Source organism: Phyllobates terribilis, unplaced genomic scaffold (genome assembly GCF_046119375.1).
Source record: "Phyllobates terribilis strain yellow unplaced genomic scaffold, ASM4611937v1 Scaffold_3__8_contigs__length_932513732, whole genome shotgun sequence".
In the NCBI taxonomy this organism is placed as follows: domain Eukaryota; kingdom Metazoa; phylum Chordata; class Amphibia; order Anura; family Dendrobatidae; genus Phyllobates; species Phyllobates terribilis.
Window position 1 is genome coordinate 3,947,083 of NW_027362763.1, and position 20,716 is coordinate 3,967,798.

The 20,716-nt window shown below is 37.1% G+C and overlaps 15 non-coding genes across 15 annotated transcripts; all 15 read left to right on the forward strand.

Moving 5' to 3' along the window:
* Positions 1–29: 29 nt before the first annotated feature.
* Positions 30–101, forward strand: TRNAG-UCC (transfer RNA glycine (anticodon UCC)). Its single transcript has one exon. It is a non-coding gene; the product is annotated as a tRNA-Gly (tRNA).
* A 1,351-nt stretch (positions 102–1,452) lies between these two features.
* Positions 1,453–1,524, forward strand: TRNAG-UCC (transfer RNA glycine (anticodon UCC)). The gene has a single exon. It is a non-coding gene; the product is annotated as a tRNA-Gly (tRNA).
* Positions 1,525–2,873: 1,349 nt separating this feature from the next.
* On the forward strand, positions 2,874–2,945 carry TRNAG-UCC (transfer RNA glycine (anticodon UCC)). The gene has a single exon. It is a non-coding gene; the product is annotated as a tRNA-Gly (tRNA).
* Positions 2,946–4,296: 1,351 nt separating this feature from the next.
* TRNAG-UCC (transfer RNA glycine (anticodon UCC)) lies at positions 4,297–4,368 on the forward strand. Its single transcript has one exon. It is a non-coding gene; the product is annotated as a tRNA-Gly (tRNA).
* Positions 4,369–4,807: 439 nt separating this feature from the next.
* Positions 4,808–4,879, forward strand: TRNAG-UCC (transfer RNA glycine (anticodon UCC)). Its single transcript has one exon. It is a non-coding gene; the product is annotated as a tRNA-Gly (tRNA).
* Positions 4,880–5,150: 271 nt separating this feature from the next.
* On the forward strand, positions 5,151–5,222 carry TRNAG-UCC (transfer RNA glycine (anticodon UCC)). Its single transcript has one exon. It is a non-coding gene; the product is annotated as a tRNA-Gly (tRNA).
* Positions 5,223–7,483: 2,261 nt separating this feature from the next.
* On the forward strand, positions 7,484–7,555 carry TRNAG-CCC (transfer RNA glycine (anticodon CCC)). Its single transcript has one exon. It is a non-coding gene; the product is annotated as a tRNA-Gly (tRNA).
* Positions 7,556–7,650: 95 nt separating this feature from the next.
* TRNAG-UCC (transfer RNA glycine (anticodon UCC)) lies at positions 7,651–7,722 on the forward strand. The gene has a single exon. It is a non-coding gene; the product is annotated as a tRNA-Gly (tRNA).
* Positions 7,723–8,903: 1,181 nt separating this feature from the next.
* On the forward strand, positions 8,904–8,975 carry TRNAG-CCC (transfer RNA glycine (anticodon CCC)). The gene has a single exon. It is a non-coding gene; the product is annotated as a tRNA-Gly (tRNA).
* Positions 8,976–9,072: 97 nt separating this feature from the next.
* TRNAG-UCC (transfer RNA glycine (anticodon UCC)) lies at positions 9,073–9,144 on the forward strand. Its single transcript has one exon. It is a non-coding gene; the product is annotated as a tRNA-Gly (tRNA).
* A 2,603-nt stretch (positions 9,145–11,747) lies between these two features.
* On the forward strand, positions 11,748–11,819 carry TRNAG-CCC (transfer RNA glycine (anticodon CCC)). The gene has a single exon. It is a non-coding gene; the product is annotated as a tRNA-Gly (tRNA).
* A 1,348-nt stretch (positions 11,820–13,167) lies between these two features.
* Positions 13,168–13,239, forward strand: TRNAV-CAC (transfer RNA valine (anticodon CAC)). The gene has a single exon. It is a non-coding gene; the product is annotated as a tRNA-Val (tRNA).
* A 1,178-nt stretch (positions 13,240–14,417) lies between these two features.
* On the forward strand, positions 14,418–14,489 carry TRNAG-CCC (transfer RNA glycine (anticodon CCC)). Its single transcript has one exon. It is a non-coding gene; the product is annotated as a tRNA-Gly (tRNA).
* Positions 14,490–15,838: 1,349 nt separating this feature from the next.
* TRNAG-CCC (transfer RNA glycine (anticodon CCC)) lies at positions 15,839–15,922 on the forward strand. The gene has a single exon. It is a non-coding gene; the product is annotated as a tRNA-Gly (tRNA).
* A 96-nt stretch (positions 15,923–16,018) lies between these two features.
* Positions 16,019–16,090, forward strand: TRNAG-UCC (transfer RNA glycine (anticodon UCC)). The gene has a single exon. It is a non-coding gene; the product is annotated as a tRNA-Gly (tRNA).
* The last annotated feature ends 4,626 nt before the right edge of the window (positions 16,091–20,716 follow it).

Genomic DNA, 20,716 nt, shown 5'->3' on the forward strand with positions numbered 1-20,716 from the left:
AAATGTAAAAAAAAAAGCTGATCCTGTAAGCATTGGTGGTGTAGTGGTGAGCATAGCTGCCTTCCAAGCAGTAGACCCGGGTTCGATTCCCGGCCAATGTAAAACATGGGTGTGTTTTTTTTTCAGGCACGTCATAATTTTTACTAACAATTTTGTAGGGTTAGTGCAGAAAATGTGAAAAAAATGCTGGGTACCTTAAGCATTTTTGGTATAGTGGTGAGCAAACCTGCCTTCCAAGCAGTTGACCTGCGATTGATTCCTGGTCAATGCAATACTTATGTGGGTTTTTTTTTTCCTGGCACGTCTTACTTTTTACTAATAATTTTGTATTGTTAGTGCAGAAAATGTAAGAAAAAAACATGGCTTCTGTAAGTGTAGGTGGAATAGTGGTGAGAATAGCTGCCTTACAAGCTGTTGACCCGGGTTTGATTCCCGGCCAATGCATGAAATGTTTTTCACATTTGGTGATGCTTTTAGTCTGTTTTAATTTTTCGTGTTAAGGCTCATGCTCTTCTTTCTTCTTAGAGTTTAGCAACCACGAAAATGAGAAAAAAATTGAAGAGAATATTTCTTAGATTTTTTTCAACTGTCTCATCTAACTGATCTTCTGCTCTTCAGTTGTTGATTAAATACTTTGTAGGGTTAGTCTACAATATGAAAGCAATGTCAGGGTTGGCATTGGTGTTATGCTGGTGGGTGTAGTTGCTTTTAAAACAATAGGCTATAGTTTAATTCTTGAAGAACTCATTGTTTTTTTGCATTTGGTGGTGTTTGGAATCTTTTTCACTTTCTGTGCTAAGGCTTATGCTTTTATTTCTTTCTTGGTAACACTTTAGCTACCTTAGTGGGCAGAAAGCAAAGCTAATTGAGAGAATTTGTAGGCAGAGGTGGAAAAGCTACATAACTGATTCCAAAAACTCCTCTGTCTTTAGAGTTAGTGTTAAAAATGCCAAAAATGGCAGAGGTCTTTAGGGGGAATTTGGTGCTGGTGCTGACTCTTTGTAATCTGTTTGAGCTAAGGCTCATAGTGTACTTTCTTTCTTGGTAAGAGTTTAGTTACCTTATTGTCAAAAAAGTGAAACTAATTGAGAGAATTGTAAGAATTGGTGGAAAAGCTCCATAGCTGATTCACAAGAATTCATCTTTGAGTTTTGAACAATGCTTTGCCTTGTTTTTAAACTTTTTAGTAATTGGCTCTTTCAAGACATATTCAGTCCTCCTTTTTCTAAGTAAAACTTTAGCAGATTTAACGGCCATAGTCCCAAAACAGTCAAGTTGGTTCATGCATTGGTGGTATAGTGGTGAGCATAGCTGCTTCCCAAGCAGTTGACCCGGGTTTGATTCCTGGCCAATGAAATACTTATGTAGTTTTATTTCTGGCATATCATACATTTTACAAACTATTTTGTAATGTTAGTGCAGAAAATGTTAAAAAAAAAGCTGATCCTGTAAGCATTGGTGGTATAGTGGTGAGCATAGCTGCCTTCCAAGCAGTTGACCCGGGTTCGATTCCCGGCCAATACAAAACATAGGTGTGTTTTTTTTTCAGGCACGTCATAATTTTTACTAACAATTTTGTAGGGTTAGTGCAGAAAATGTGAAAAAAATGCTGGGTACCTTAAGCATTTTTGGTATAGTGGTGAGCAAACCTGCCTTCCAAGCAGTTGACCTGCGATTGATTCCTGGTCAATGCAATACTTATGTGGGTTTTTTTTTTCCTGGCATTTCTTACTTTTTACTAATAATTTTGTATTGTTAGTGCAGAAAATGTAAGAAAAAAACATGGCTTCTGTAAGTGTTGGTGGTATAGTGGTGAGAATAGCTGCATTCCAAGCAGTTGACCCGGGTTCAATTCCTGGCCAACGCATGAATTGTTTTTCACATTTGGTGATGCTTTTAGTCTGTTTTAATTTTTCGTGTTAAGGCTCATGCTCTTCTTTCTTCTTAGAGTTTAGCAACCACGAAAATGAGAAAAAAATTGAAGAGAATATTTCTTAGCTTTTTTTCAACTGTCTCATCTAACTGATCTTCTGCTCTTCAGTTGTTGATTAAATACTTTGTAGGGTTAGTCTCCAATACGAAAGCAATGTGAGGGTTGGCATTGGTGTTATGCTGGTGGGTGTAGTTGCTTTTAAAACAATAGGCCATAGTTTAATTCTTGAAGAACTCATTGTTTTTTTGCATTTGGTGGTGTTTGGAATCTTTTTCACTTTCTGTGCTAAGGCTTATGCTTTTATTTCTTTCGTGGTAACACTTTAGCTACCTTAGTGGGCAAAAAGCAAAGCTAATTGAGAGAATTTGTAGGCAGAGGTGGAAAAGCTACATAACTGATTCCAAAAACTCCTCTGTCTTTAGAGTTAGTGTTAAAAATGCCAAAAATGGCAGAGGTCTTTAGGGGGAATTTGGTGCTGCTTTTGACTCTTTGTAATCTGTTTGAGCTAAGGCTCATAGTGTACTTTCTTTCTTAGTAAGAGTTTAGTTACCTTATTGCAAAAAAGTGAAAATAATTGAGAGAATTGTAAGAATTGGTGGAAAAGCTCCATAGCTGATTCACAAGAATTCATCTTTGAGTTTTGGACAAAGCTTTTCCTTGTTTTTAAACTTTTTAGTAATTGGCTCTTTCAAGACATATTCAGTCCTCCTTTTTTTAAGTAAAACTTTAGCAGATTTAACAGCCATAATCCCAAACCAGTCAAGTTGGTTCATGCATTGGTGGTATAGTGGTGAGCATAGCTGCTTCCCAAGCAGTTGACCCGGATTCTATTCCCGGCCAATGCAATACTTATGTAGTTTTATTTCTGGCATATCATACATTTTACAAACTATTTTGTAATGTTAGTGCAGAAAATGTAAAAAAAAAGCTGATCCTGTAAGCATTGGTGGTATAGTGGTGAGCATAGCTGCCTTCCAAGCAGTTGACCTGGGTTCGATTCCCAGCCAATGCAAAACATGGGTGTGTTTTTTATTCAGGGACTTCAAAATTTTTACTAACAATTTTGTAGGGTTAGTGCAGAAAATGTGAAAAAAATGCTGGGTACCTTAAGCATTTTTGGTATAGTGGTGAGCAAACCTGCCTTCCAAGCAGTTGACCAGCGATTGATTCCTGGTCAATGCAATACTTATGTGGGTTTTTGTTTTCCTGGCACGTCTTACTTTTTACTAATAATTTTGTATTGTTAGTGCAGAAAATGTAAGAAAAAAACATGGCTTCTGTAAGTGTTGGTGGTATAGTGGTGAGCATAGCTGCCTTCCAAGCTGTTGACCCGGGTTCAATTCCTGGCCAACGCATGAATTGTTTTTCACATTTGGTGATGCTTTTAGTCTGTTTTAATGTTTCGTGTTAAGGCTCATGCTCTTCTTTCTTCTTAGAGTTTAGCGACCACGAAAATGAGAAAAAAATTGAAGAGAATATTTCTTAGATTTTTTTCAACTGTCTCATCTAACTGATCTTCTGCTCTTCAGTTGTTGATTAAATACTTTGTAGGGTTAGTCTCCAATACGAAAGCAATGTCAGGGTTGGCATTGGTGTTATGCTGGTGGGTGTAGTTGCTTTTAAAACAATAGGCCATAGTTTAATTCTTGAAGAACTCATTGTTTTTTTGCATTTGGTGGTGTTTGGAATCTTTTTCACTTTCTGTGCTAAGGCTTATGCTTTTATTTCTTTCTTGGTAACACTTTAGCTACCTTAGTGGGCAGAAAGCAAAGCTAATTGAGAGAATTTGTAGGCAGAGGTGGAAAAGCTACATAACTGATTCCAAAAACTCCTCTGTCTTTAGAGTTAGTGTTAAAAATGCCAAAAATGGCAGAGGTCTTTAGGGGAAATTTGGTGCTGCTGTTGACTCTTTGTAATCTGTTTGAGCTAAGGCTCAAAGTGTGCTTTCTTTCTTGGTAAGAGTTTAGTTACCTTATTGTCAAAAAAAGTGAAACTAATTGAGAGAATTGTAAGAATTGGTGGAAAAGCTCGATAGCTGATTCACAAGAATTCATCTTTGAGTTTTGGACAAAACTTTTCCTTGTTTTTAAACTTTTTAGTAATTGGCTCTTTCAAGACATATTCAGTCCTCCTTTTTTTAAGTAAAACTTTAGCAGATTTAACAGCCATAATCCCAAACCAGTCAAGTTGGTTCATGCATTGGTGGTATAGTGGTGAGCATAGCTGCTTCCCAAGCAGTTGACCCGGATTCTATTCCCGGCCAATGCAATACTTATGTAGTTTTATTTCTGGAATATCATACATTTTACAAACTATTTTGTAATGTTAGTGCAGAAAATGTAAAAAAAAAGCTGATCCTGTAAGCATTGGTGGTATAGTGGTGAGCATAGCTGCCTTCCAAGCAGTTGACCCGGGTTAGATTCCCGGCCAATGCAAAACATAGGTGTGTTTTTTATTCAGGGACTTCATAATTTTTACTAACAATTTTGTAGGGTTAGTGCAGAAAATGTGAAAAAAATGCTGGGTAACTTAAGCATTTTTGGCATAGTGGTGAGCAAACCTGCCTTCCAAGCAGTTGACCTGCGATTGATTCCTGGTCAATGCAATACTTATGTGGGTTTTTTTTTTCCTGGCACGTCTTACTTTTTACTAATAATTTTGTATTGTTAGTGCAGAAAATGTAAGAAAAAAACAAGGCTTCTGTAAGTGTTGGTGGTATAGTGGTGAGCATAGCTGCCTTCCAAGCAGTTGACCCGGATTCTATTCCCGGCCAATGCAATACTTATGTAGTTTTATTTCTGGCAAATCATACATTTTACAAACTATTTTGTAATGTTAGTGCAGAAAATGTAAAAAAAAAAGCTGATCCTGTAAGCATTGGTGGTATAGTGGTGAGCATAGCTGCCTTCCAAGCAGTTGACCCGGGTTCGATTCCTGGCCAATGCAAAACATGGGTGTGTTTTTTTTTCAGGCACGTCATAATTTTTACTAACAATTTGGTAGGGTTAGTGCAGAAAATGTGAAAAAAATGCTGGGTACCTTAAGCATTTTTGGTATAGTGGTGAGCAAACCTGCCTTCCAAGCAGTTGACCTGCGATTGATTCCTGGTCAATGCAATACTTATGTGGGTTTTTTTTTTCCTGGCACGTCTTACTTTTTACTAATAATTTTGTATTGTTAGTGCAGAAAATGTAAGAAAACAAAATGGCTTCTGTAAGTGTTGGTGGTATAGTGGTGAGCATAGCTGCTTTCCAAGCAGTTGACCCGGGTTCGATTCCCGGCCAATGCATGAATTGTTTTTCACATTTGGTGATGCTTTTAGTCTGTTTTAATTTTTCGTGTTAAGGCTCATGCTCTTCTTTCTTCTTAGAGTTTAGCAACCACGAAAATGAGAAAAAAATTGAAGAGAATATTTCTTAGATTTTTTCAACTGTCTCATCTAACTGATCTTCTGCTCTTCAGTTGTTGATTAAATACTTTGTAGGGTTAGTCTCCAATACGAAAGCAATGTGAGGGTTGGCATTGGTGTTATGCTGGTGGGTGTAGTTGCTTTTAAAACAATAGGCCATAGTTTAATTCTTGAAGAACTCATTGTTTTTTTGCATTTGGTGGTGTTTGGAATCTTTTTCACTTTCTGTGCTAAGGCTTATGCTTTTATTTCTTTCTTGGTAACACTTTAGCTACCTTAGTGGGCAGAAAGCAAAGCTAATTGAGAGAATTTGTAGGCAGAGGTGGAAAAGCTACATAACTGATTCCAAAAACTCCTCTGTCTTTAGAGTTAGTGTTAAAAATGCCAAAAATGGCAGAGGTCTTTAGGGGGAATTTGGTGCTGCTTTTGACTCTTTGTAATCTGTTTGAGCTAAGGCTCATAGTGTACTTTCTTTCTTGGTAAGAGTTTAGTTACCTTATTGCAAAAAAGTGAAAATAATTGAGAGAATTGTAAGAATTGGTGGAAAAGCTTCATAGCTGATTCACAAGAATTCATCTTTGAGTTTTGGACAAAGCTTTTCCTTGTTTTTAAACTTTTTAGTAATTGGCTCTTTCAAGACATATTCAGTCCTCCTTTTTTTAAGTAAAACTTTAGCAGATTTAACAGCCATAATCCCAAACCAGTCAAGTTGGTTCATGCATTGGTGGTATATTGGTGAGCATAGCTGCTTTCCAAGCAGTTGACCTGGATTCTATTCCCGGCCAATGCAATACTTATGTAGTTTTATTTCTGGCATATCATACATTTTACAAACTATTTTGTAATGTTAGTGCAGAAAATGTAAAAAAAAAAGCTGATCCTGTAAGCACTGGTGGTATAGTGGTGAGCATATCTGCCTTCCAAGCAGTTGACCCGGGTTCGATTCCCAGCCAATGCAAAACATGGGTGTGTTTTTTTTTCAGGCACGTCATAATTTTTACTAACAATTTGGTAGGGTTAGTGCAGAAAATGTGAAAAAAATGCTGGGTACCTTAAGCATTTTTGGTATAGTGGTGAGCAAACCTGCCTTCCAAGCAGTTGACCTGCGATTGATTCCTGGTCAATGCAATACTTATGTGGGTTTTTTTTTTCCTGGCACGTCTTACTTTTTACTAATAATTTTGTATTGTTAGTGCAGAAAATGTAAGAAAAAAACATGGCTTCTGTAAGTGTTGGTGGTATAGTGGTGAGCATAGCTGCCTTCCAAGCTGTTGACCCAGGTTCGATTCCTTGCCAACGCATGAATTGTTTTTCACATTTGGTGATGCCTTTAGTCTGTTTTAATTTTTCGTGTTAAGGCTCATGCTCGTCTTTCTTCTTAGAGTTTAGCAACCACGAAAATGAGAAAAAAATTGAAGAGAATATTTCTTAGATTTTTTTCAACTGTCTCATGTAACTGATCTTCTGCTCTTCAGTTGTTGATTAAACACTTTGTAGGGTTAGTCTCCAATACGAAAGCAATGTCAGGGTTGGCATTGGTGTTATGCTGGTGGGTGTAGTTGCTTTTAAAACAATAGGCCATAGTTTAATTCTTGAAGAACTCATTGTTTTTTTCCATTTGGTGGTGTTTGGAATCTTTTTCACTTTCTGTGCTAAGGCTTATGCTTTTATTTCTTTCTTGGTAACACTTTAGCTACCTTAGTGGGCAGAAAGCAAAGCTAATTGAGAGAATTTGTAGGCAGAGGTGGAAAAGCTACATAACTGATTCCAAAAACTCCTCTGTCTTTAGAGTTAGTGTTAAAAATGCCAAAAATGGCAGAGGTCTTTAGGGGGAATTTTGTGCTGCTGTTGACTCTTTGTAATCTGTTTGAGCTAAGGCTCATAGTGTACTTTCTTTCTTGGTAAGAGTTTAGTTACCTTATTGTCAAAAAAGTGAAACTAATTGAGAGAAATGTAAGAATTGGTGGAAAAGCTCCATAGCTGATTCACAAGAATTCATCTTTGAGTTTTGGACAAAGCTTTTCCTTGTTTTTAAACTTTTTAGTAATTGGCTCTTTCAAGACATATTCAGTCCTCCTTTTTTTAAGTAAAACTTTAGCAGATTTAACAGCCATAATCCCAAACCAGTTAAGTTGGTTCCTGCATTGGTGGTATAGTGGTGAGCATAGCTGCTTCCCAAGCAGTTGACCCGGGTTCGATTCCCGGCCAATGCAATACTTATGTAGTTTTATTTCTGGCATATCATACATTTTACAAACTATTTTGTAATGTTAGTGCAGAAAATGTAAAAAAAAAAGCTGATCTGTAAGCATTGGTGGTATAGTGGTGAGCATAGCTGCCTTCCAAGCAGTTGACCCGGGTTCGATTCCTGGCCAATGCAAAACATAGGTGTGTTTTTTTTTCAGGCACGTCAGAATTTTTACTAACAATTTTGCAGGGTTAGTGCAGAAAATGTGAAAAAAATGCTGGGTACCTTAAGCATTTTTGGTATAGTGGTGAGCAAACCTGCCTTCCAAGCAGTTGACCTGCGATTGATTCCTGGTCAATGCAATACTTATGTGTGTTTTTTTTTCCTGGCACGTCTTACTTTTTACTAATAATTTTGTATTGTTAGTGCAGAAAATGTAAAAAAAAAACATGGCTTCTGTAAGTGTTGGTGGTATAGTGGTGAGCATAGCTGCCTTCCAAGCTGTTGACCCGGGTTCGATTCCTGGCCAACGCATGAATTGTTTTTCACATTTAGTGATGCTTTTAGTCTGTTTTAATTTTTCGTGTTAAGGCTCATGCTCTTCTTTCTTCTTAGAGTTTAGCAACCACGAAAATGAGAAAAAAATTGAAGAGAATATTTCTTAGATTTTTTTCAACTGTCTCATCTAACTGATCTTCTGCTCTTCAGTTGTTGATTAAATACTTTGTAGGGTTAGTCTCCAATACGAAAGCAATGTGAGGGTTGGCATTGGTGTTATGCTGGTGGGTGTAGTTGCTTTTAAAACAATAGGCCATAGTTTAATTCTTGAAGAACTCATTGTTTTTTTGAATTTGGTGGTGTTTGGAATCTTTTTCACTTTCTGTGCTAAGGCTTATGCTTTTATTTCTTTCTTGGTAACACTTTAGCTACCTTAGTGGGCAGAAAGCAAAGCTAATTGAGAGAATTTGCAGGCAGAGGTGGAAAAGCTACATAACTGATTCCAAAAACTCCTCTGTCTTTAGAGTTAGTGTTAAAAATGCCAAAAATGGCAGAGGTCTTTAGGGGGAATTTGGTGCTGCTTTTGACTCTTTGTAATCTGTTTGAGCTTAGGCTCATAGTGTACTTTCTTTCTTGGTAAGAGTTTAGTTACCTTATTGCAAAAAAGTGAAACTAATTGAGAGAATTGTGAGAATTGGTGGAAAAGCTCCATAGCTGATTCACAAGAATTCATCTTTGAGTTTTGGACAATGCTTTGCCTTGTTTTTAAACTTTTTAGTAATTGGCTCTTTCAAGACATATTCAGTCCTCCTTTTTCTAAGTAAAACTTTAGCAGATTTAACGGCCATAATCCCAAACCAGTCAAGTTTGTTCCTGCATTGGTAGTATAGTGGTGAGCATAGCTGCTTCCCAAGCAGTTGACCCGGGTTCGATTCCCGGCCAATGCAATACTTATGTAGTTTTATTTCTGGCATATCATACATTTTACAAACTATTTTGTAATGTTAGTGCAGAAAATGTAAAAAAAAAAAACTGACCCTGTAAGCATTGGTGGTATAGTGGTGAGCATAGCTGCCTTCCAAGCAGTTGACCCGGGTTCAATTCCCGGCCAATACAAAACATCGGTGTTTTTTTTTTTTCAGGCACGTCATACTTTTTACTAACAATTTTGTAGGGTTAGTGCAGAAAATGTGAAAAAGATGCTGGGTACGTTAAGCATTTTTGGTATAGTGGTGAGCAAACCTGCCTTCCAAGCAGTTGACCTGCGATTGATTCCTGGTCAATGCAATACTTATGTGGGTTTTTTTTTCCTGGCACGTCTTACTTTTTACTAATAATTTTGTATTGTTAGTGCAGAAAATGTAAGAAAAAAACATGACTTCTGAAAGTGTTGGTGGTATAGTGGTCAGCATATCTGCCTTCCAAGCATTTGACCCGGGTTCAATTCCCTGCCAACGCATGAATTGTTTTTCACATTTGGTGATGCTTTTAGTCTGTTTTAATTTTTCGTGTTAAGGCTCATGCTCCTCTTTCTTCTTAGAGTTTAGCAACCACGAAAATGAGAAAAAAATTGAAGAGAATATTTCTTAGATTTTTTTCAACTGTCTCATCTAACTGATCTTCTGCTCTTCAGTTGTTGATTAAATACTTTGTAGGGTTAGTCTCCAATACGAAAGCAATGTCAGGGTTGGCATTGGTATTATGCTGGTGGGTGTAGTTGCTTTTTAAACAATAGGCCATAGTTTAATTCTTGAAGAACTCATTGTTTTTTGCATTTGGTGGTGTTTGGAATCTTTTTCACTTTCTGTGCTAAGGCTTATGCTTTAATTTCTTTCTTGGTAACACTTTAGCTACCTTAGTGGGCAGAAAGCAAAGCTAATTGAGAGAATTTGTAGGCAGAGGTGGAAAAGCTACATAACTGATTCCAAAAACTCCTCTGTCTTTAGAGTTAGTGTTAAAAATGCCAAAAATGGCAGAGGTCTTTAGGGGGAATTTGGTGCTGCTGTTGACTCTTTGTAATCTGTTTGAGCTAAGGCTCATAGTGTACTTTCTTTCTTGGTAAGAGTTTAGTTATCTTATTGGCAAAAAAGTGAAAATAATTGAGAGAAATGTAAGAATTGGTGGAAAAGCTCCATAGCTGATTCACAAGAATTCATCTTTGAGTTTTGGACAATGCTTTGCCTTGTTTTTAAACTTTTTAGTAATTGGCTCTTTCAAGACATATTCAGTCCTCCTTTTTTAAGTAAAACTTTAGCAGATTTAACAGCCAAAATCCCAAACCAGTCAAGTGGATTCATGCATTGGTGGTATAGTGGTGAGCATAGCTGCTTCCTAACCAGTTGACCCGGGTTTGATTCCCGGCCATTGCAATACTTATGTAGATTTATTTCTGGCATATCATACATTTTACAAACTATTTTGTAATGTTAGTGCAGAAAATGTAAAAAAAAAACCTGGTCTTGTAAGCATTGGTGGTATAGTGGTGAGCATAGCTGCCTTCCAAGCAGTTGACCCGTGTTCAATTTCCTGCCAATACAAAACATCTGTGTTTTTTTTTTTCAGGCACGTCATACTTTTTACTAACAATTTTGTAGGGTTAGTGCAGAAAATGTGAAAAAAATGCTGGGTACCTTAAGCATTTTTGGTATAGTGGTGAGCAAACCTGCCCTCCAAGCAGTTGACCTGTGATTGATTCCTGGTCAATGCAATACTTATGTGGGGTTTTTTTTCCTGGCACGTCTTACTTTTTACTAATAATTTCGTATTGCTAGTGCAGAAAATGTAAGAAAAAAACATGGCTTCTGTAAGTGTTGGTGGTATAGTGGTGAGAATCGCTGCTTTCCAAGTAGTTGATCCAAGTTCGATTCTCAGCCAACGCATGAATTGTTTTTCACATTTGGTGATGCTTTTAGTCTGTTTTAATTTTTCGTGTTAAGTCTCAGGCTCTTCTTTCTTCTTAGAGTTTAGCAACCACGAAAATGAGAAAAAAATTGAAGAGAATATTTCTTAGCTTTTTTTCAACTGTCTCATCTAACTGATCTTCTGCTCTTCAGTTGTTGATTAAACACTTTGTAAGGTTAGTCTCCAATATAAAAGCAATGTCAGGGTTGGCATTGGTGTTATAATGGTGGGTGTAGTTGCTTTTAAAACAATAGGCCATAGTTTAATTCTTGAAGAACTCATTGTTTTTTTGCATTTGGTGGTGTTTGGACTCTTTTTCACTTTCTGTGCTAAGGCTTATGCTTTGATTTCTTTCTTGGTAACACTTTAGCTAACTTAGTGGGCAGAAAGCAAAGCTAATTGAGAGAATTTGTAGGCAGAGGTGGAAAAGCTACATAACTGATTCCAAAAACTCCTCTGTCTTTAGAGTTAGTGTTAAAAATGCCAAAAATGGCAGAGGTCTTTAGGGGTAATTTGGTGCTGGTGCTGACTCTTTGTAATCTTTTTGAGCTAAGGCTCATAGTGTACTTTCTTTCTTGGTAAGAGTTTAGTTACCTTATTGGCAAAAAAGTGAAAATAATTGAGAGAATTGTAAGAATTGGTGGAAAAGCTCCATAGCTGATTCACAAGAATTCATCTTTGAGTTTTGGAAAATGCTTTGCCTTGTTTTTAAACTTTTTAGTAATTGGCTCTTTCAAGACATATTCAGTCCTCCTTTTTTTAAGTAAAACTTTAGCAGATTTAACAGCCATAATCCCAAACCAGTCAAGTTGGTTCATGCATTGGTGGTATAGTGGTGAGCATAGCTGCTTCCCAAGCAGTTGACCCGGGTTCGATTCCCGGCCAATGCAATACTTATGTAGTTTTATTTCTGGCATAACATACATTTTACAAACTATTTTGTAATGTTAGTGCAGAAAATGTAAAAAAAAAGCTGATCCTGTAAGCATTGGTGGTATAGTGGTGAGCATAGCTGCCTTCCAAGCAGTTGACCCGGGTTCAATTCCCAGCCAATACGAAACATCGGTGGTTTTTTTTTTCAGGCACGTCATACTTTTTACTAACAATTTTGTAGGGTTAGTGCAGAAAATGTGAAAAAAATGCTGGGTACCTTAAGCATTTTTGGTATAGTGGTGAGCAAACCTGCCTTCCAAGCAGTTGACCTGCGATTGATTCCTGGTCAATGCAATACTTATGTGGGGGTTTTTTTCCTGGCACGTCTTACTTTTTACTAATAATTTCGTATTGTTAGTGCAGAAAATGTAAGAAAAAAACATGGCTTCTGTAAGTGTTGGTGGTATAGTGGTGAGCATAGCTACCTTTCAAGTAGGTGATCCGAGTTTGATTCTCAGCCAACGCATGAATTGTCTTTCACATTTGGTGATGCTTTTAGTCTGTTTTAATTTTTCGTGTTAAGGCACATGCTCTTCTTTCTTCTTAGAGTTTAGCAACCACGAAAATGAGAAAAAAATTGAAGAGAATATTTCTTAGATTTTTTTCAACTGTCTCATCTAACTGATCTTCTGCTCTTCAGTTGTTGATTAAATACTTTGTAGGGTTAGTCTCCAATACGAAAGCAATGTCAGGGTTGGCATTGGTGTTATGCTGGTGGGTGTAGTTGCTTTTAAAACAATAGGCCATAGTTTAATTCTTGAAGAACTCATTGTTTTTTTGCATTTGGTGGTGTTTGGAATCTTTTTCACTTTCTGTGCTAAGGATTATGCTTTTATTTCTTTCTTGGTAACACTTTAGCTACCTTAGTGGGCAGAAAGCAAAGCTAATTGAGAGAATTTGTAGGCAGAGGTGGAAACGCTACATAACTGATTCCAAAAACTCCTCTGTCTTTAGAGTTAGTGTTAAAAATGCGAAAAATGGCAGAGGTCTTTAGGGGTAATTTGGTGCTGGTGCTGACTCTTTGTAATCTTTTTGAGCTAAGGCTCATAGTGTACTTTCTTTCTTGGTAAGAGTTTAGTTACCATATTGGCAAAAAAGTGAAAATAATTGAGAGAATTGTAAGAATTGGTGGAAAAGCTCCATAGCTGATTCACAAGAATTCATCTTTGAGTTTTGGACAATGCTTTGCCTTGTTTTTAAACTTTTTAGTAATTGGCTCTTTCAAGACATATTCAGTCCTCCTTTTTTAAGTAAAACTTTAGCAGATTTAACAGCCATAATTCCAAACCAGTCATTTTGGTTCATGCATTGGTGGTATAGTGGTGAGCATAGCTGCTTCACAAGCAGTTGACCCGTGTTCGATTCCCGGCCAATGCAATACTTATGTAGTTTTATTTCTGGCATATCATACATTTTACAAACTATTTTGTAATGTTAGTGCAGAAAATGTAAAAAAAAAAGCTGATCCTGTAAGCATTGGTGGTATAGTGGTGAGCATAGCTGCCTTCAAAGCAGTTGACCCGGGTTCGATTCCTGGTCAATGCAAAACATGGGTGTGTTTTTTTTTCAGGCACGTCATAATTTTTACTAATAATTTTGTATTATTAGTGCAGAAAATGTAAGAAAAAAACATGGCTTCTGTAAGTGATGGTGGTATAGTGGTGAGCATAGCTGCCTTCCAAGCAGTTGACCCTGGTTCGGTTCTCAGCCAATGCATGAATTGTTTTTCACATTTGCTGATGCTTTTAGTCTGTTTTAATTTTTCGTGTTAAGGCTCATGCTCTTCTTTCTTCTTAGAGTTTAGCAACCACGAAAATGAGAAAAAAATTGAAGAGAATATTTCTTAGATTATTTTCAACTGTCTCATCTAACTGATCTTCTGCTCTTCAGTTGTTGATTAAATACTTTGTAGGGTTAGTCTCCAATATGAAAGCAATGTCAGGGTTGGCATTGTTGTTATGCTGGTGGGTGTAGTTGCTTTTAAAACAATAGGCCATAGTTTAATTCTTGAAGAACTCATTGTTTTTTTGCATTTGGTGGTATTTGGAATCTTTTTCACTTTCTGTGCTAAGGCTTATGCTTTTATTTCTTTCTTGGTAACACTTTAGGTACCTTAGTGGGCAGAAAGCAAAGCTAATTGAGAGAATTTGTAGGCAGAGGTGGAAAAGCTACATAACTGATTCCAAAAACTCCTCTGTCTTTAGAATTAGTGTTAAAAATGCCAAAAATGACAGAGGTCTTTAGGGGGAATTTGGTACTGCTGTTGACTCTTTGTAATCTGTTTGAGCTAAGGCTCATAGTGTACTTTCTTTCTTGGTAAGAGTTTAGTTACCTTATTGGCAAAAAAGTGAAAATAATTGAGAGAAATGTAAGAATTGGCTTCAAAGCTACATAGCTGATTCACAAGAATTCATCTTTGAGTTTTGGACAATGCTTTGCCTTGTTTTTAAACTTTTTAGTAATTGGCTCTTTCAAGACATATTCAGTCCTCCTTTTTTAAGTAAAACTTTAGCAGATTTAACAGCCAAAATCCCAAACCAGTCTAGTGGGTTCATGCATTGGTGGTGTAGTGGTGAGCATAGCTGCTTCCCAAGCAGTTGACCCGGGTTCGATTTCCAGCCAATGCAATACTTATGTAGTTTTATTTCTGGCATATCATACATTTTACAAACTATTTTGTAATGTTAATGCAGAAAATGTAAAAAAAAAAGCTGACTCAGTAAGCATTGGTGGTATAGTGGTGAGCATAGCTGCCTTCCAAGCAGTTGACCTGGGTTCAATTCCCGGCCAATACTAAACATTGGTGTTTTTTTTTTCAGGCACGTCATACTTTTTACTAACAATTTTGTAGGGTTAGTGCAGAAAATGTGAAAAAAATGCTGGGTACCTTAAGCATTTTTGGTATAGTGGTGAGCAAACCTGCCTTCCAAGCAGTTGACCTGCGATTGATTCTTGGTCAATGCAATACTTATGTGGGGGGTTTTTTCTTGGCACGTCTTACTTTTTACTAATAATTTCGTATTGATAGTGCAGAAAATGTAAGAAAAAAACATGGCTTCTGTAAGTGTTGGTGGTATAGTGGTGAGAATCACTGCCTTCCAAGTAGTTGACCCGAGTTTGATTCTCAGCCAATGTATGAATTGTTTTTCACATTTGGTGATGCTTTTAGTCTGTTTTAATTTTTCGTGTTAAGTCTCAGGCTCTTCTTTCTTCTTAGAGTTTAGCAACCACGAAAATGAGAAAAAAAATGAAGAGAATATTTCTTAGCTTTTTTTCAACTGTCTCATCTAACTGATCTTCTGCTCTTCAGTTGTTGATTAAACACTTTGTAGGGTTAGTCTCCAATATGAAAGCAATGTCAGGGTTGGCATTGGTGTTATGCTGGTGGGTGTAGTTGCTTTTAAAACAATAGGCCATAGTTTAATTCTTGAAGAACTCATTGTTTTTTTGCATTTGGTGGTGTTTGGACTCTTTTTCACTTTCTGTGCTAAGGCTTATGCTTTTATTTCTTTCTTGGTAACACTTTAGCTACCTTGGTGGGCAGAAAGCAAAGCTAATTGAGAGAATTTGTAGGCAGAGGTGGAAAAGCTACATAACTGATTCCAAAAACTCCTCTGTCTTTAGAGTTAGTGTTAAAAATGCCAAAAATGGCAGAGGTCTTTAGGGGTAATTTGGTGCTGCTGTTGACTCTTTGTAATCTGTTTGAGCTAAGGCTCATAGTGTACTTTCTTTCTTGGTAAGAGTTTAGTTACCTTATTGGCAAAAAAGTGAAAATAATTGAGAGAATTGTAAGAATTGGTGGAAAAGCTCCATAGCTGATTCACAAGAATTCATCTTTGAGTTTTGGACAATGCTTTGCCTTGTTTTTAAACTTTTTAGTAATTGGCTCTTTCAAGACATATTCAGTCCTCCTTTTTTTAAGTAAAACTTTAGCAGATTTAACAGCCATAATCCCAAACCAGTCAAGTTGGTTCATGCATTGGTGGTATAGTGGTGGGTATAGTGGTGAGCATAGCTGCTTCCCAAGCAGTTGACCCGGGTTCGATTCCCGGCCAATGCAATACATATGTAGTTTTATTTCTGGCATATCATACATTTTACAAACTATTTTGTAATGTTAGTGCAGAAAATGTAAAAAAAAAAGCTAACCCTGTAAGCATTGGTGGTATAGTGGTGAGCATAGCTGCCTTCCAAGCAGTTGACCTGGGTTCAATTCCCGGCCAATACAAAACATCAGTGTTTTTATTTTTCAGGCACGTCATACTTTTTACTAACAATTTTGTAGGGTTAGTGCAGAAAATGTGAAAAAAATGCTGGGTACCTTAAGCATTTTTGGTATAGTGGTGAGAAAACCTGCCTTCCAAGCAGTTGGCCAGCGATTGATTCCTGGTCAATGCAATACTTATGTGGGTTTTTTTTTCCTAGCACGTCTTACTTTTTACTAATAATTTCGTATTGTTAGTGCAGAAAATGTAAGAAAAAAACATGGCTTCTGTAAGTGTTGGTGGTATAGTGGTGAGAACTGCTGCCTTCCAAGTAGTTGACCTGAGTTCGATTCTCAGCTAACGCATGAATTGTTTTTCACATTTGGTGATGCTTTTAGTCTGTTTTAATTTTTCGTGTTAATTCTTAGGCTCTTCTTTCTTCTTAGAGTTTAGCAACCACGAAAATTAGAAAAAAATTGAAGAGAATATTTCTTAGCTTTTTTTCAACTGTCTCATCTAACTGATCTTCTGCTCTTCAGTTGTTGATTAAACACTTTGTAGGGTTAGTCTCCAATATGAAAGCAATGTCAGGGTTGGCATTGGTGTTATGCTGGTGGGTGTAGTTGGTTTTAAAACAATAGGCCATAGTTTAATTCTTGAAGAACTCATTGTTTTTTTGCATTTGGTGGTGTTTGGACTCTTTTTCACTTTCTGTGCTAAGGCTTATGCTTTTATTTCTTTCTTGGTAACACTTTAGCTACCTTAGTTGGCAAAAAGCAAAGCTAATTGAGAGAATTTGTAGGCATAGGTGGAAAAGCTACATAACTGATTCCAAAAACTCCTCTGTCTTTAGAGTTAGTGTTAAAAATGCCAAAAATGAAATTAAGGGGTAATTTGGTGCTGGTGCTGACTCTTTGTAATCTTTTTGAGCTAAGACTCATAGTGTACTTTCTTTCTTGGTAAGAGTTTAGTTACCTTATTGGCAAAAAAGTGAAAATAATTGAGAGAATTGTAAGAATTGGTGGAAAAGCTCCATAGCTGATTCACAAGAATTCATCTTTGAGGTTTGGACAATGCTTTGCCTTGTTTTTAAACTTTTTAGTAATTGTCTCTTTCAAGACATATTCAGTCCTCCTTTTTTAAGTAAAACTTTAGCAGATTTAACAGCCAAAATCCCAAACCAGTCAAGTGGGTTCATTCATTGGTGGTATAGTGGTGAGCATAGCTGCTTCCCAAGCAGTTGACCCGTGTTCGATTTCCAGCCAATGCAATACTTATGTAGTTTTATTTCTGGCATATCATACATTTTACAAACTATTTTGTAATGTTAGTTCAGAAAATGTAAAAAAAAAAGCTGACCCTGTAAGCATTGGTGGTATAGTGGTGAGCATTGCTGCCTTCCAAGCAGTTGACCCAGGTTCAATTCCCGGGCAATACAAAACATTGGTGTTTTTTTTTTTCAGGCATGTCATACTTTTTACTAACAATTTTGTAGGGTTAGTGCAGAAAATGTGAAAAAAATGCTGGGTACCTTAAGCATTTTTGGTATAGTGGTGAGCAAACCTGCCTTCCAAGCAGTTGACCTGCGATTGATTCCTGGTCAATGCAATACTTATGTGGGTTTTTTTTTCCTGGCTCGTCTTACTTTTTACTAATAATTTCGTATTGTTAGTGCAGAAAATGTAAGAAAAAAACATGGCTTCGGTAAGTGTTGGTGGTATAGTGGTGAGAATCGCTGCCTTCCAAGTAGTTGACCCGAGTTCGATTCTCAGCCAACGCATGAAATGTTTTTCACATTTGGTGATGCTTTTAGTCTCTTTTAATTTTTCGTGTTAAGTCTCAGGCTCTTCTTTCTTCTTAGAGTTTAGCAACCACGAAAATGAGAAAAAAATTGAAGAGAATATTTCTTAGCTTTTTTTCAACTGTCTCATCTAACTGATCTTCTGCTCTTCAGTTGTTGATTAAATACTTTGTAGGGTTTGTCTCCAATATGAAAGCAATGTCAGGGTTGGCATTGGTGTTATGCTGGTGGGTGTAGTTGCTTTTAAAACAATAGGCCATAGTTTAATTCTTGAAGAACTCATTGTTTTTTTGCATTTGGTGGTGTTTTGACTCTTTTTCACTTTCTGTGCTAAGTCTTATGCTTTTATTTCTTTCTTGGTAACACTTTAGCTACCTTAGTGGGCAAAAAGCAAAGCTAATTGAGAGAATTTGTAGGCAGAGGTGGAAAAGCTACATAACTGATTCCAAAAACTCCTCTGTCTTTAGAGTTAGTGTTAAAAATGCCAAAAATGGCAGAGATCTTTAGGGGGAATTTGGTGCTGCTGTTCACTCTTTGTAATCTGTTTGACCTAAGGCTCATAGTGTACTTTCTTTCTTGGTAAGAGTTTAGTTACCTTATTGGCAAAAAAGTGAAAATAATTGAGAGAATTGTAAGAATTGGCGGAAAAGCTCCATAGCTGATTCACAAGAATTCATCTTTGAGTTTTGGACAATGCTTTGCCTTGTTTTTAAACTTTTTAGTATTTGGCTCTTTCAAGACATATTCAGTCCTCCTTTTTTTTAAGTAAAACTTTAGCAGATTTAACAGACATGATCCCAAACCAGTCAAGCTGGTTCATGCATTGGTGGTATAGTGGTGAGCATAGCTGCTTCCCAAGCAGTTGTCCCCGGTTTGATTCCCAGCCAATGCAATACTTATGTAGTTTTATTTCTGGCATATCATACATTTTACAAACTATTTTGTAATGTTAGTGCAGAAAATGTAAAAAAAAAAGCTGATCTTGTAAGCATTGGTGGTATAGTGGTGAGCATAGCTGCCTTCCAAGCAGTTGACCCGGGTTTGATTACTGGCCAATGTAAAACATGGGTGTGTTTTTTTTTCAGGCACGTCATAATTTTTACTAACAATTTTGAAGGGTTAGTGCAGAAAATGTGAAAAAAATGCTGGGTACCTTAAGCATTTTTGGTATAGTGGTGAGCAAACCTGCCTTCCAAGCAGTTGACCTGCGATTAATTCCTGGTCAATGCAATACTTATGTGGGTTTTTTTTTCCTGGCACGTCTTACTTTTTACTAATAATTTCGTATTGTTAGTGCAGAAAATGTAAGAAAAAAACATGGCTTCTGTAAGTGTTGGTGGTATAGTGGTGAGAATCGCTTCCTTCCAAGTAGTTGACCCGGGTTCGATTCCTGGCCAACGAATGAAAACGCATGAATTGTTTTTCACATTTGGTGATGCTTTTAGTCTCTTTTAATTTTTCGTGTTAAGTCTCAGGCTCTTCTTTCTTCTTAGAGTTTAGCAACCACGAAAATGAGAAAAAAATTGAAGAGAATATTTCTTAGATTTTTTTCAACTGTCTCATCTAACTGATCTTCTGCTCTTCAGTAGAGATGAGCGTTGTTCTACTCGAACTGTTCGCCAATCTCAAATTCGAGCTGTTTTGGGCAGTGTTTGAGCCGTTCGGCGAACACGAACAATTTGAGAAAAATTCGGCTGTTCGAGGTTATGTTCGATAACTGTTCGTGCACCAAAATCATAACTGGATTTTTTCTCAGTAATGATGAAAATTAATGTTAATACGCAGTTTGAGTGTACAGCGGGGTGGGGGGAGGGGCAGGGGATGGATCTCTGCAGGAACAATGAAGATCTCCATTTTTTTTTCTCTTTCCCGCATTTGCAGTGGGGAGGTGCAATCTGTCAGCCCATCAGCAGCGCATACACGGAGCGAAGTGCTTTTTTTCACACAAGCAAGGGCATGTGTCATTGGCAGTGTATGTCACATGTCCTTGCCCTATAAGACCAAGCCATTTTCCCCGTCGCCACCATTTTCTCACTGCTGCAGCTGCGTGTTAGACGGCACTGCTCTTGCTGTGTGCGCTATACCTTGTTAATTTCAAGCCAATTTTCGCACAAATCTACAGATAGCTTGGGAGTAGGGAATAGTTGTGATTGCAGTCCTTGTAAGGACTAGGTTACAGCATTTCCTACGACTTTTATCAGGCAGGTCTGTGCTCTTAAATAGATAGATTGTGGGAGAAAAGACTAATTGTAATTGGAGTCCTTTTCAGGACTAGGTTACATCAGTTCCTATCAGTTTTTGCCAGGCAGGTCTGTGCCAGTGCTGTGCAAGTTTTTTTCACAGCATTTGGCTGAATCTAGCAAAGCTAATCCTTTTTGGCCTATTGCAGAGTGTGTTAGTCAGTGGAGTAGCCTATCTGTATTGCAAGATATACCACCTGTGTATAGAATACCAATTTTTTTACTGCACCTAGTGAAGTAAAATCTTTTGGGCATAGCATCATTCTATTAGTCCATCTATACTGACCTCCATCAGGTTGCAAATTGAATATAATTTTTTTCTGCATATAGCTCTGAAAAAATATTGGGCTTCTAGCTGTGTGTGGGACTTGTTGTATTAGTCCATCTATACTGACCTCCATCAGGTTGCAAACTGCATATATTTTTTTCTTCATCTACCTCTGAAAAAATATTGGGCTTCTAGCTGTGTGTGGGACTTGTTCTATTAATCCATCTATACAGACCTCCATCAGGTTGCAAACTGAATATATTTTTTTCTGCATCTACCTCTGAAAAAATATTGGGCTTCTAGCTGTGTGTGGGACTTGTTCTATTAATCCATCTATACA